The sequence below is a fragment of the Ailuropoda melanoleuca genome, chromosome 8 (assembly GCF_002007445.2).
Source record: "Ailuropoda melanoleuca isolate Jingjing chromosome 8, ASM200744v2, whole genome shotgun sequence".
Classification (NCBI taxonomy): Eukaryota; Metazoa; Chordata; class Mammalia; order Carnivora; family Ursidae; genus Ailuropoda; species Ailuropoda melanoleuca.
Window position 1 is genome coordinate 334083 of NC_048225.1, and position 14719 is coordinate 348801.

A 14719-nucleotide genomic window follows, 5' to 3' on the forward strand; every position below is an offset into this window, starting at 1 on the left:
TTGAAAAATGTTGCTAAGTTAACGGCCAAGAGATTATTGCCTGTGCTTTCTTTTAGGAGTTTTATGGTTTCAAGTCTGACATTTAGGTCTTTAAACCATTTTGAGTTTATTTCTGTGTATGATGTAAGAAAGTGGTCCAGTTTCATTCTTTGCATGTAGCTGTTCAGTTTTCTGCCAGCTCTTTTGTTCTTGGAGAAGTGTCCTAAAGATTCCCTCCCCTCCACCAGCCTCTGGGATTAGTAAATAAATCTCCTTCGTGTCCGTCCTAGGTACTCTTCAAACTGCTGCTTCTGTGCGGCATCTCAGTGAGGTGGTTTGTTATGCTGTCTCTTCAAGGGCAGACACTCCGTTCCCTGTCACCTTCTGGCTCTCCCAGAGCTAAGCTCACTGGTTTTAAAGGACCTGGAGTTAAGCCCCACTGATTGTAAAATCTCAAGAAGTGAAGCCCCACTGGTTTTCAAGGCCGAATGTTACAGGGATTTGTCTTCCCAGCTCAGGGCCCCTGTGTCTGGGGTGCCTGGTGTGGGGTCTTTTTCTCTCCCTTCTTCGGGCTTGTGGTGTCCCTTCCATTTGTGGTTAATCTCCCTGGGAGTTTGGCTACTGACCACGTCTCCACCCCTCTGCCCTTTTTGATGTGGCCTCGTCTCTACCGTTGACTGTGGAGAGTCTGTTCTGCCAGTCTTTGGGTGAGTTTCGAGGTTAGTTGAGTGACTGAGGTGGTGCTGCCAGGTGTATCTGTGGGATGAGGTGAGCTGTGGAGATCCTCCACTCTACCATCTTCCCAGGCTCCCACATTGACTTTTAGTTTGAGGCTTGTCCTAGATGGCCGCACGATGGCTCGAACTGTCTCTTCTCCTGTATCTTACGCTGCACACCCCAGGCTGCTCCAGCCACACTGGCCAAGGCCTGCTTCTGAGCCCTTGACATGGGACTAGTCTAAATGGAAATGTGTCTTCCTCAGCTGGAGATGGTGAGGTCTGTCTGTCCTCCCCAAGAACACCAGGTCTCAAGTCCTTTGAGCTACACCTGCAGCTCAGCACCATCATATGCTCTTGAACCTTCCCCTGTGAAAGAACTGGCCCCACAGCACAAAGAGGAGGCAGTGAACCCTCACTCCTCAATCCTCTTTCTCCCTTGGAGACCTGTCCTGTATCTTTTGAATGGAGCATTTAGACGATTTACATTTAATCATTGATAGACATGTACTTAGTGCCATTTTGTTCATTATTTTCTGGCTGTTTTTATAGTCCTCTGTTCCTTTCCTCTTTTGCTTTCTTTCCTTGTGATTGAGGACTTTCTTCAGTGTTATGCTTGGCTTTCTTTCTCTTTATTTTTTGTGTCTATTATAGGTTTTGGGCTTGTGGTTACTGTGAGATTCACATATAACATCCTAAGTACATAGTAGTCTATATTAAGTTGATGTCACTTAAGTTCAAACACATTGTAAAAGAACTTCATTTTTACTTCCTTCTCCATGTTTAATGTAAATGTCATCATATTTTACATCCTTTTTTTTGTGAGTCCCCTTAATTATTTAGATATAATTGATTTTACTACTTTCGTCTTTTAACTGTCATACTAGCTCTCAAGTGATTGCTCTATTACCTTTACTGTATGTTTCCTTTTACTCTTGATATTATTTCTTTTTATAGCTTTTCTTCTAATTATGGTATTTTCTTTCCCACTAAAAGTAATCCCTTTCACATTTCTTGTAAGGCCAGGTTAGTGGTGATGAACTCCTTTAATTTTTGTTTGTCTGGGAAACTAATTATCTGTCCTTCAATTCTGAATGATAACCTTGCCAAGTAGAGTATTCTGAGTTATAGGGTTTTTCCTTTTAGCGCTTTGAATATATCACACCACTCTCTTCTGGCCTGCAAAGGTTCTGTTGAAAAAATCAGCTGACAGACTTATGGGGTTTCCCTTGTACATAATTAGTTTCTTCTCTTTTGCTGCTTTTAAAATTCTCTCTTGGTCTTTAATCTTTGGCATTTTAATTATTATGCATCATCGTGTAGACCTCTGTGGGTTCATCTCGTCTGGAATTCTCTGTGCTTCCTGAACCTGGATGTCTGTTTCCTTCCCCAGGTTAGGGAAGTTTTCAGCTATTATTTCTTCAAATAAGCTTTCTGCCCCTTCTTCTCTCTTTTCCTTCTGAGATCCCTATGATGCAAATATTCGTTTGCTTAATGTTGTCCAAGAGATCCTTTAACCTATCTTTTTTTTTTCCTTTTCTTTTTGCTGTTCAGCTTGGGTGTTTTGTTTTCCAGTCCTTTGTCTTCCAGATTGCTCAGCCATTCTCCTGCGTCCTCTAATCTGTTGATTCCTTCGAGTGTTATTTTGTCATTTCAGTTATTGTATGCTTTGATTCTTGATTTGTTCTTTTTAATATTTTCTGTTTGTTGAAGTTTTCACTGAGTTCATCCATTTTTCTCTCCAATGTGGTGAGCATCTTGAAGACTATTACTTTGAACTCTTTATCAGGTAGATTTGTAATCTCCATTTTATTTAGTTCTTTTTCTGAGGTTTTGTCTTGTTATTTGAAGCATATTCCTTTGTCTTCATTTTGCTTGACTTTCTGTGTTTGTTTCTATGAAATAGGTGGAACATCTAATTTTCCAAAACCTGGAGGAATGGTTTTGTGTATCATTGTCCCTTGTGTAGATGTGACTTTGGCTGGCTGACTGGAACTATGGGGGGCATGGGCTGGGGGTTCCAGGGCAATCTATGCTGTGGCTACCCTGGTGGGATAGCCAGAGCTAAAATAGGTGTGGGCCAAAGTGGGCAGAGGGTTCCCTGGTCCCCAGGCTCTTTTAAAACATATACTATCTAACTATACTGTTCACCAGTACCTCTCATTGTTACAGTGATGTATATATCCTCTGTGTCATTGCTTGAAAGTTTTAGCACCTGGCTCTTCTTGCCTCCTTACCGCTATTCCAGTGATCGTTCTTTATAATTTCAGTATCTTCATTTTCTTGAACTTCACCCATTCAGTGGCATCTCACCTCAGCTACTACCAATTATTCCTCCATCTCAAAAATTTCAGTTTCAGGAATCTCAGTCTCTGATCTATACCTCCTATCTCTCCATGTCTCTTCCTCTAGTAACCTGAGTTTAGCAATGTTAAGACCCCATCCCAGTCCATTTCTCTTATCATCCTTTCTTTGTTGTTCCTATCCCTCTTATTCTCATTTCTTTTCAAACCGAGCTTCTTACTTCTTGGTTTGTCACAATCATTCCCTTGCATATACCTTCAAATCCCTTTAGTCAGTCTCCACCCCTCAGGAATCACTGTTCTAATTTCTATCATCAGAATCAGTTTTGCCAGTTCCTACACTACTTTTGTTAATGGTCTCTTTCACTAATATTGAGATTTATTCATGTCATTACATACATCATTAGTTCATAATTTTTTTTTATTGCTGAGGGGTATTGCATTGTAAGGATATATCATAATTTGTTTATCCATTCTCCTATTGATGGACTTTAGGTTGTTCTAATTGGGGGCTATTAATAAAGCTGCTGGCTGAAAGATAACTCAAGCTGAAATTGTAAAACATGAGAGAATCAGTTAGTAAGACAACTTTTTATGGACATATGTTTCATTTTCCCTGAGTAAAGGTAGAATTGCTAGATCCTAGGGCACATGTATGTTTTCCATACATGAAACTGTCAAAAAGCTTCCCAAGAGGACTATTTTACCCACCAGCAATGTACATGTACATGAGTTCTCAGTTGCTTCATAACTTTCCCACTCAGTCTTTTTAATTTTAGCCATATAGTAGGTATGAAATGGTTTTAATTTGCACTTCCCTTATTAGCGATTTTTTTGTGATTTTTGTGACATCTCTATTCAAATATTTTGTCCATTTTTAATTGGATAATTTGTCTTCAAGATGTAAGATTCTTTTATATATTCTGGATGTAGTTCCTTTGTCAGAGATATCTATTGCAAGTATTTTCTTCCAATCTGTGGCCTGCCTTTTTATTTTCTTAATGAAATCTTTCAAAAAGCGGTTTTAAGTTTTGATGAAGTATAGTTTGTCAATTTTTTTTCTGTAGTTAGTGCTTCTTCTGAACTCCCTAAGACATTTGGCTACCCCAAGATTGTGAAGTGTTTTCTTGTTTTCTTCTGGAAAGTTTATACTTTTAGCTTTTAGGTTTAAGTTTATCATCTATCTCAATTATTTGTATGTGGTGTTATGTAAGGTTGAGTTTCCTTTTTTTTTTTTTTTTAAGTAGATTTACTTGTTCCAGCAGCATTTGTTGGGGAAAAAAATTCCTTTCCACATTTAGAGGCTTTGCCTCCTTTTTCAAAAACCAGCGTATGTGAGGGTTTATTTCTGCATTCTGTATCATATTCCATTGGTCTATTTATTCTTATACCAATACTACACTGCCTTGATTATTGTGGCATTATGTCAGAAACTGTCCACAGCACTGTGGACGTTTTGGGTAAGAGCACTCTTTGTTATGGGGGACTACCTGTGTATCCTGGCCCCTACCTCCTAGATACCAGCAGCACACCCCAGTGGTTGCAATTAAAAATGGTTCCAGACATTGCCAAACGTTTACTGAGAGGGAAAGGGGCAAAACTGCCCCCAGTTGAGAACCACTGTTTTATAGTGAAATAAGATAGTGCACAGCCTCCAGTTTTGTTTTAATTCAAGATTGTTTGGCTATTCTAGGTATTTTTGTTTTTCCATACAAATAAACCTGCCTGGTTTTGAGTGGGATTGTAATGAATATATAGATCATTTAGGGAGAATTAATATCATAACAATATTGAGTCTTGTAATACATGAAATCTGTGAACTAGTATATTTCTCCTTTCCTCTTTCCTCTTTGTATGTGTGTATAATTTCTCTTAGCTGTATTTTCTGGTTTTTATTGGAAAGTTCTTACATGTCTTTTGTTATGTAACTTAGGCATTTCATTTTCTGTGATGCTGTTGTAGATGGATTTATTTAAATTTCATTTTCCATTGTTATATGTAGAAATACAATTGATTTTTCTATATTGACCCTGTATTCCGAGAGGTTGTTAAATCCACTCATTAGTTCTTTTTTTATTTTTATTTTTTAAAGATTTATTTATTTATTTATTTGACAGAGATAGACACAGCCAGCGAGAGAGGGAACACAAGCAGGGGGAGTGGGAGAGGAAGAAGCAGGCTCATAGCGAGGCCTGATGTGGGGCTCGATCCCATAACGCCGGGATCACTCCCTGAGCCGAAGGCAGATGCTTAACCACTGTGCCACCCAGGCGCCCCTCCACTCATTAGTTCTAAATTCCTTAGCATATTCCATTTGTATAATCAGGTCTTTTGCGAATAAAGGGAATTTAACACCTATCTTTCCAGTTGATATGCCTTTTATTTTTATGTTGGCCTTATCGAACTTTCTAGGAGCTCCAGTGTAATGAGGAATAGAAGCAATATGAGTGAGCTTTTTCGCCCTCTGTCCCTTTGAAGGGAAGTATTAACTATTTTACTGTTAACTATCCTGCTAGCTATGGATTTGGGTAGATGCCTTCATTAGATTGAGGAAGTTTCCTTTCATTCCTAGTTTGCTGAGAGTTCTTATCATGAACATGTGTTAAATATTATCATACACTTGTTCTCCTTTATTTGGTCAGTGTGGTTAATTTCACTGATTAATTTTGATATGTCAAGTCAACCTTGCCTTCCAGGGGTAGCTCTCATTTGGTAATGATATGGGAGTTTTTTAATAAACTGATGGATTTTATTTGCTAATATTTTGTGAAGGATTTTTGTGTAATGTTTGAGAGATGTTGGTCTATAAATTCCTTGTAATATCTTTGTCAGGTTTGGAAATCAGGGTTATATAGGCCTTATAAAATACGTTGGGGAAATGTTTCCTCCACGTCTATATTTGAAAAAAGGTTGTATGATTGTTATTTCTCCTTTAAATGTTTGACAAAAGATAATAATAAAATATCTGAACCTGGAGTTTTCTTTGTAGGAAGCTTGCTAGTTATAAATTAATTTCATTAATAAATACAGAGTTTTTCACATTTTATTTTTCTTTGTCAGTTTTGGTAAGTTGATTCTTTCAAGAAATTGGTCCATTTTATCTAAGTTGTTGAATTTATTAGCATAAAGTTGTTCATATTATTCTTTTAATGTCTATGGTATTTGTAGTGATATCCTGTCTTTCCTTCATGATAGTGATCATTTTTGTTTGCTTTTTTTCTTTCATCATTCTTGGTAGGAGCTTATCAATTTTACTAAAATTTTCATGTACAACTTCAGTCTGTGTGGCCTCTATTTTTTAGTTTACTGTTTCACTAGTTTCTTCTTTTATTTTCATTAGTTTCTTTCTTCTTACTTCAGAATAAATGTGCACATCTTCCAGCTTCTTAAGGTAGGAACTAGAATCATTGATTTTAAACTTCTCCTTTCCCACTATAGGCATTTAAGGTTATAAAATTCCCTCGGAACAACTGCACTTTATAAATTTGGAATGCTGCATTTTCATTTTCATGTAGTTTAAAACGCTTTGCAACTTCCCTTTTGATTTCTTTTTTGAGCTGTGGCTTATTTAGAAATATGTTTTTTAAAATTCCCAGTTATTGAGCTTTTCTAGATATTATAATTGATTTCTGATTTAAATCTGTTTTGATCAGAGAGCATCTTCTGGAAGATTTAAGTCTTATGAAATTCAATGATTTTTGTTTTATGGCCCAATATACGATTTCTTATGTTATACTTAAAAAGAATGTATATTGCAATTGTTGGGTATAAATAGTTGTTCTATAAATATCAACAAGGTCAAGGTAGTTGATAGTTTTGTTCAAATCTTCTGTACTACTGCTATTTTTTATCTGATTGTTCTATCTATTATTGAGAGAGAGATATTACAATATGCAACTATGATCGTGGATTCATCGGTTTCTCCCTTTGGTTCTGTGTTTGCTTCATCTTTTGTCAGTTTCCTAAACTCCAGTCCCCAAAGGGCAATGCAGTGAGGGCCAGATGGTTCTTGCACAGAGTGAGAACTAGTTCATTACAGTCTAGTAACCATAAAATGTGGAAACCCAGATTTACATAAGGCTCCTGCCCATCTTCCCGCCTAGAGAGGAAGAAACCTTATCTTTACTCTGCAACATAAGCACTCTCTGGAGAAGGGAGGGAGAGATCTTTATCTTTACTCCCCTGTCTCCAGGAAAGGAGAGCTCTCTAAGCTTTACTATCCTGAAATGTCTCTTTGTACACTTTTAACTTGGCTGTGAATGCCTTCATTCAGAGGACCTGGGCTGTGCACAAATATGAAATATTTACAGAGAATTGTCTCCCAAAAACAAGACCCTGCCTTGTAAATGGAATGTTTAGTCCATTGACATCTAATAATTCTTAAAACAGTTTGTTGTAGTTCTATCATTTAGCTATTTGTTTTCTATTCATTCTTTATTTCCCCTCTTGTTTTTTCCTCCTTTCCTGCCTCCCTTTAAGTTAGTAAAAAAAAAAAAAAATTCAATTTTACTTTTCTTTACTGGCTCCTCTAGGGATTACAGTATTCGATCTTAACTATCTGGAGTTATAATTGGACCATTTCACATAAATATAAGGATCCTTCAACTTTATAATTCTGTCTGTCCCACCCCCGTGCTGGCATCCTTTGTGCTAATGAATTTCTGTCTATCTGCGTGTTATAAAGTTCCCAATACCGTGTTGTAATTTCTGCATTAAACCCTCAGTTGTCTTTTTACCAGTAAGACAAAGAGAAGAACATACTCTTTTCCATCCACCCGCATGTTTATTGTTTCTGGTGTTGTTGGCTGCGGTCTGTAGGCTCGTGTTTCCATCTGGGGTCATCTCCCTTTAGCCTGAAGAACTTCCTTTGGCACTTGTTGCAAGGCAGGATTCTGTCCATAAACACTCTCAGTTTTTGCTTATCTGAACATAACTTTATTTTGCTTTTGTTTTTGAAAGATAGTTGCACTGAGTATAGAATTCTGAGTTAACAGCCATTTCTTTAGCACTATCGAAATGCCATTCTACCGTCTGCTGACCTCCACGCTCTCATGAGAAGTTAGCAGGCTTTGGGAGTGTTGTTCTCCATATATAATGTGTCTTTTCTATGACTACTTTGAAGATATTATTTTTATCTTTTGTTTCCAACAGTTTGACTAAAATCTGCCTAGGTCCGTGTTGTTAATAATTATCTAGTAGTTCACTGAACTTCTCTCATCTGTAATTTAATATTTTTTCACCAAATTTGGAAAATTGTAGGCCATAGTCAAGTGTTTTCTGCCTCTCTTTTTCTTTTATTTCTGGGACTCTAATTACACATATATTGTACACTTACACATGATAATGACCACTTATCATTTAGTGACCCACAGTTCACTGAAACTATTATGTATTCTTTTCTCCATCTTTTTTGTTCTGTTCTCAGGTTAGATAATTTCTGTGAATCTGTCCTCAAGTTTGCTGATTCTTTTCTGATAACACCAATCTGCAGTTCACCTACTGGTAAAATTTTTATTTCAGATTTTATAATTTCAATTGCAAAATTTCCATTTGGTTCTTTTTTTTTAAATAATTTTCATTTCTCTTCTCACTATGTTTTTGTTTTTTAAGTTCTCAGACTGTAACAAATCCTCACATATTTACTGTTTTACATTTTCTAATATAAAACCATTGGGGCGCCTGGGTGGCACAGTGGTTAAGCGTCTGCCTTCGGCTCAGGGCGTGATCCCGGCGTTATGGGATCGAGCCCCACATCAGGCCCCTCCGCTATGAGCCTGCTTCTTCCTCTCCCACTCCCCTACTTGTGTTCCTTCTCTCGCTGGCTGTCTCTATCTCTGTCAAATAAATAAATAAAATCTTAAAAAAAAAAAAACCATTGTGAACATCAATTACATTTTATCTCTCATATAATGGTAATAATGTGTAATGAATTTTTTATTGTTATTCCTTCCTCGCTGGAATCTTTTCAGGTTCTCTTATCTTTACAATACCTATGGGATGGTTCTTCATTCATTTGCCTGTTTTGAGACACTAAACAGCGAAAAACCTTTGCTTCTTTTTTTGTGTGTCTGATACTCCACATAAATTTTCAATGTCTTAATTTGATGACTCAGATGAGAGATCTAACTGAACAACTTCACATACTTGAGATAGAGGAAGGTTTGCATAACCATTATTTAACAAATTCCCTTAAGCATTTAGGCAGCCGTAGATTTCTCAAGCTAACTCACAGGTATATAATTTTGTCTGGAGTTAGCTTCATGTCAGCCCTCAAAGAAAGCATTTTTCCAGAGGGAGAGGAAATCTATAAGGATCCCTGAGGCATCACTAAAATAAATCAGTAATACATACCAGCTAAGATTTCCTCCTTATCTAACTAGACAGATATAAATTGTTCTTATTACCAGTGAAATGGTACTTAAGATGAAAAATACAAAAATAAAGAAACTGAAACAGACATCTCTGTTTAAAAAAAAGATATAATAAGGGGCGCCTGGGTGGCAGAGCAGTTAAGCGTCTGCCTTCGGCTCAGGGCGTGATCCCGGCGTTATGGGATCGAGCCCCACGTCAGGCTCCTCCGCTATGAGCCTGCTTCTTCCTCTCCCACTCCCCCTGCTTGTGTTCCCTCTCTCACTGGCTGTCTCTATCTCTGTCAAATAAATAAATAAAATCTTAAAAAAAAAAGATATAAGTATAAGTAGTTTTGTGCAATTCCTTGGTGCGCTCTCAACAGTGAGACATAAAGATGACAGCTGTCTACATTGGCAGCTGTAGTTCACAGATACTCTGAAACTGAATTCATGACCTCGTGCTGTTTACTGAGAACACTTTATTATCAAAATACTAACTTCCTATATGCCCCTAAATTTTCTTAGTCAGAAAAGCATGTATAGTAAGTGGATTAATAAATCCTTTATAATTAACATAAATAAATAATTTTTATTAATAAAGATTGTCCCCATCCCCACTAAATAATGTTAACTGGAGAAAAAATTGGTTTAAAGTTGTTATTCTGGTCATTTTCTGCTGTCTAACAAACCACCCTAAAATGTAGTGGCTTCAAAAAACAATTTATTACAGTTCTGTGTGTTCTGTGGCTTGGGAGGAAGTCTCCTGCTGCCGCACTGAGATGTCTGCTGTGAGTGGTGTTATCTGAAGGGCCTGCTGAGCTGCACATCCAACATGGCTGCTGGGCACACGTTTTTGGACTTGGGCTTGGGTGACTAGGACAGCTGGAGGATAGCCAGGCTTCTCTTTCCATGCTGCCTCTCCCTTTACCTGGCATGGACTTATCAGCATGATGATATCAGGGTCGCCAGACTTCATACATGGATCTGGCTTTTCCTAGAGCAAGCATGCCACAGACCAAGTTGGAAGCTGCAACGTTTCTAATCTAACCTCACTTCCATAAAGTCCTATTGATTAGCAGAGAGTTGCAGGACCAGACTGATTAAAGCAGAGAGAACTGCATAATCCTGGTTCATTGGCGACTGTCTTTGGGGATGAGCTACCATAGGAGTGCACTCATGTTTGAGTGCTCTTGACACTGCCATCTTCATCTCAAGTGAGAGCATATGAATTTAGAACTTCCTGAGTTGACTCGATCAGCTTCTGCCACAGGCATCTTAGTCCCCTCTGCCTAACAGAAACTAGAATACTCAGTTAACGCTTCCATTTAGTTGCCTCGGTTTATTTCTTTTCAAAGCCTGCACTAAACAAACGAATGGTCTGCCATATATTTTATTTTTCTTTTCTCAACTCCCAATTCTCTCTTTATAGTTATGTCTAATTTAGATGTCTTAAGATTCATGTGCAACTTGATCCTCTGCCTTCCTCCTCCCTCAAAGGTTACCTTTCTCTAATCTAGTGGAAATCAAGGGTAGGAGTAGGAAAGTAGGTTTTTGTCTTACCTCCACCCTAATTGTTCACATGGTGTTATTTCTCCACATCAACTGACCCTAGCCATCACCAGTGTTGTTGGGGCTTGCTGCTAGTTATTGCCCAGAATTTTTGGATTAGTCCCCTTGATAGTCTGCATGTGTGGCAGCAGAAATATCAAGGTCTGGCAGGTCCACCGTTCTCCAGGATCCCACCACACAAGGCTGTAGGGGGATATCACACTTTACTGAAAGAGTCGAGTCGATGAACCTTTAGTTTTTGGAGTAGAATAATTCTTTCTTGGGTGGACATGTCCCATGGGTTATATAACACTTACTTAGCATCCCTGGTCCTGGGGAACTGAAATCTGGTAGCCCACCCCAATTATTGTGGCAATCAGAACTCCTCCAGAAGTTCCTAAGCACTCCTGGTGAAGGGGAAATGGCCCAGATTGAAAACTACTGGATTAGAGTCATTAAAGAAAACACTACTTAAAAACAGAAATATTTCATAAAATTGACAATTATATGTTTTCCTATAATTGAAGGGAAAACTATTTACGAAGTTACATGAATCCCTTTAAAGACCTGCTTTGTTTTTAACCTGGTTTCCTTGTCTTCAAATCCTTGCCTGTCTCTAAAACCCTTTCCTTCTTCACAAAAGCACACTGCCTACCAGCAGAGATTCTAGTCTATTGACATAGCCACTAGCCTCATGTGTCTACTGAGCACTTAAAATATGACTAATCCAAACCGAGACATGAAAATACACTTAGTACAAAAAGGATATGAAATATTCTCATTGCTTTTATATCGATACATTTTGAAATATTTTTGATATAAGGTAAATAAAATATTGAAATTAATTTCTACTGGTGTTTTTTAATGTGGCTACTAAAAAATTTAAAATTACATATGTAGCTTATGGGGTTTTTTTTTTAAGATTTTATTTATTTATTTGACAGAGAGAGAGCACAAGCAGGAGGGAGGAAGAGAGGGAGAGGGAGAAGCAGACTTCCTGCTGAGCAGGGAGCCCCATGCGGGACTCGGTCCCAGGATTCCAGGATCCTGACCTGAGCGAAAGTCAGACACTTAACTAACTGAGCCACCCAGGTGCCCCTGTAGCTTACATTTTATTTCAAGTGGACAGTGCTGAGAAATCATGTCTCACTGTGGAAGGGCTCAGGGGTTCAACTGGTTGGATAAAGGAACTTAAAGCTACACTTGCATTGTACATTATATAAGGTTGAGGGAAAATACTCAGTATGAAAGACCTGGGGGGATTCTTATTTTTTATTGTGATGAAACATACATAACACAAAATTTACCATTTTTAAGTATACCACTTAAGTGGCACTAAGGACATTCACATTGCTGTACAACTGTCACCATCATCTTCCCAACTGAAGAAATTTTTCATCTCCCCAACTGAAATTCTATACCCATTACACACTTAACTCCCATACCCTTTTTCACCCAGCCTCTGGCAGCCACCTTAGTACTTTCTGTCCTCAAATTTGACTAGTCTAGGTAATATGATTGTGGAATAAGACAATATTTGTCCTTCTGTAATTGGCTTATTTTACTTAGTAGAATGTATTCAGGGTCCATTCATGTTGTAGCATATGTCAGAATTTCCTTCCCCTTTAATTGTACGTGTATGTCACATTTTGTTTATTCGTCTGTCAAGGGACACTTAAGTTAATTCCTACCTTTTGGCTATTGTGAGCAATGTTGTTATGAACATAAGTATATAAACATTTGTTTGAGCCTCTGCTTTCACTTCTCTGGAGTATATTTCCAAAAGTGGAATTGCCAGATCATATGGTAATTCCCAGTAATTTTCTGAGGAATCACCATACCCTTTTTACAATAACTGCCTATTTTGCATTCTCACCAACGTATGAAGTTTCCAGTTTCTTCACATCCTCATAAGTTCTTGTAATTTTCTGTTTTTTGTTTCGTTTCGTTTTGTTTTTATCATGGCCGTCCTAATGGGTGTAAAGTGGTACCTCATTGCAGCTGTGATTTACATTTTCCTAATGATTAGTGAGGTTGAGCATCACTTCATGTTCTTGTTGGTATTTGTATATCTTCTTTGGAGAAATATGTGTCCAAGTCCTTTGCCCATTGTTTAAGTAGATTATTTTTGTTGTTGTCCAAATGTGGGAGTTTTTAAATATATTCCTGAATCAATTGCTTATCAGATATATGACTTGCAAATATGTTTTTCCATTCTCTCAGTTGCCTTTCCACTTATGATAGTGTTCTAGGATGCATAAAGCCTTTTAATTTTGATGTAGTCCAATTTATTTTTTCTTTTGTTGTCTATGCTTTTGACATCATATCCAAGAAATCATTGCCAAATCCAACAAAGCTTTTCTCCTATGTTTCTCTCTAAAAGTTCCATAGTTTTAGCTCCTATGCTTAGGTCTTTTATCTATTTTGAGTTAATGTTTGCATATGCTGTAAGATAAGGGTCCATCTTCATTCTTTTGCATATGGATATGCAGTTTTCCCAACATTTGTTGAAAAAGACTGTTCCTTCCTCATTAAGTAGTTTTGGCACCCTTGTGGAAAATCATTTGACTACACATGGGTTTATTTCTAGGCTCTCTAATCTATTCCATTGATATGTCTGTCTTTATGCTCGTACTATACTACCTTGATTACTATAAATTTAAGGTAAGCTTTGTTTTTTATTTTATTTTTTATAATAATTTTTTATTATTTTATGTTAGTCACCATACAGTATATCCTTAGTTTTTGATGTAATGTTCCATGATTCATTGTTTGTGTATAACACCCAGCGCACCATGCAATATTTGCCCTCCTTAATACCCATCACCAGGCTATCCCGTTGCCCCACCCCCCTCCCCTCTGAAGCCCTCAGTTTGTTTCCCAGAGTCCACAGTCTCTCATGGTTCATTCCCCCTTCTCTTTACTCCCCTTCATTCTTCCCTTCCTTCTCCTACCGATCTTCCTATTTCTTATGTTCCATAAATGAGTGAAACCATATGATAATTGTCTTTCTCTGCTTGACTTATTTCACTTAGCATAATCTCCTCCAGTCCCGTCCATGTTGCTGCAAATGCTGTGTAATCATTCTTTCTGTCCACCTTTGTTCTTTTTCAAGAATGTTGTGGCTATTCAGGGTTCCCTTGAGATTTCATATGAATTTTAAGATGGATTTTTTAATTAAGTCTACTAATCCATGAACATAAGATATCTTTCCGTTTATGTGTGTTTTTAAAAAATTGCAGCAATATTTTGTGGTTTTGGTGTGCAAGTCTTTCACCTCCTTGGCTAAGTTTATTTCCCAAGTATTTTTATTCTTTTTGATGCTATTGTAAATGGGATTGCTTTCTTAATTACCTGTCTAGATTCTTAACTGTTAATATATAGAAACACAACTGATTCTTGTGTATTGATATTGTGTCCTGCAACTTTGCTAAATTTATTTGCTAGTTCTAACAGTGTTTTTGTGGAACCTTCAAAGTTTTCTGCCCATGCCACCTGTGAACAGAGATCATTTTACCTTTTTTCTCTCCATTTTGGATGACTTTTATTTAACTTTCTTGCCTAATTGCTCTGGCTAGGACTTCCAGTTTTATGTTGATTCAAGTGGTGAAAGCAAGCTTCCTTGTCTTACCATGAGGGGACTCCTGAAGGAGATGGTTTGGGGTGCCTATCTGTGGCACTACAGCACTATCTCCTACCTGCCACAGGGGTAGGACTATTTGAAGATCTGTAACCCTACTTCATAGAATTGTAGTTTCTTAAAGCTGAGTTATTTAAATGAGAATAATGCTTTGGCCCATGAAGGTCTTTGGAAAGATGGTTG

General features: G+C 37.6%; 1 protein-coding gene across 1 annotated transcript in view; it reads left to right on the top strand.

The window, feature by feature from the left end:
* Positions 1 to 14719, top strand: part of CEP126 (centrosomal protein 126) — an 81952-nt gene that overhangs the window by 21553 nt on the left and 45680 nt on the right. The gene's annotated exons all lie outside the window — the stretch shown is intronic.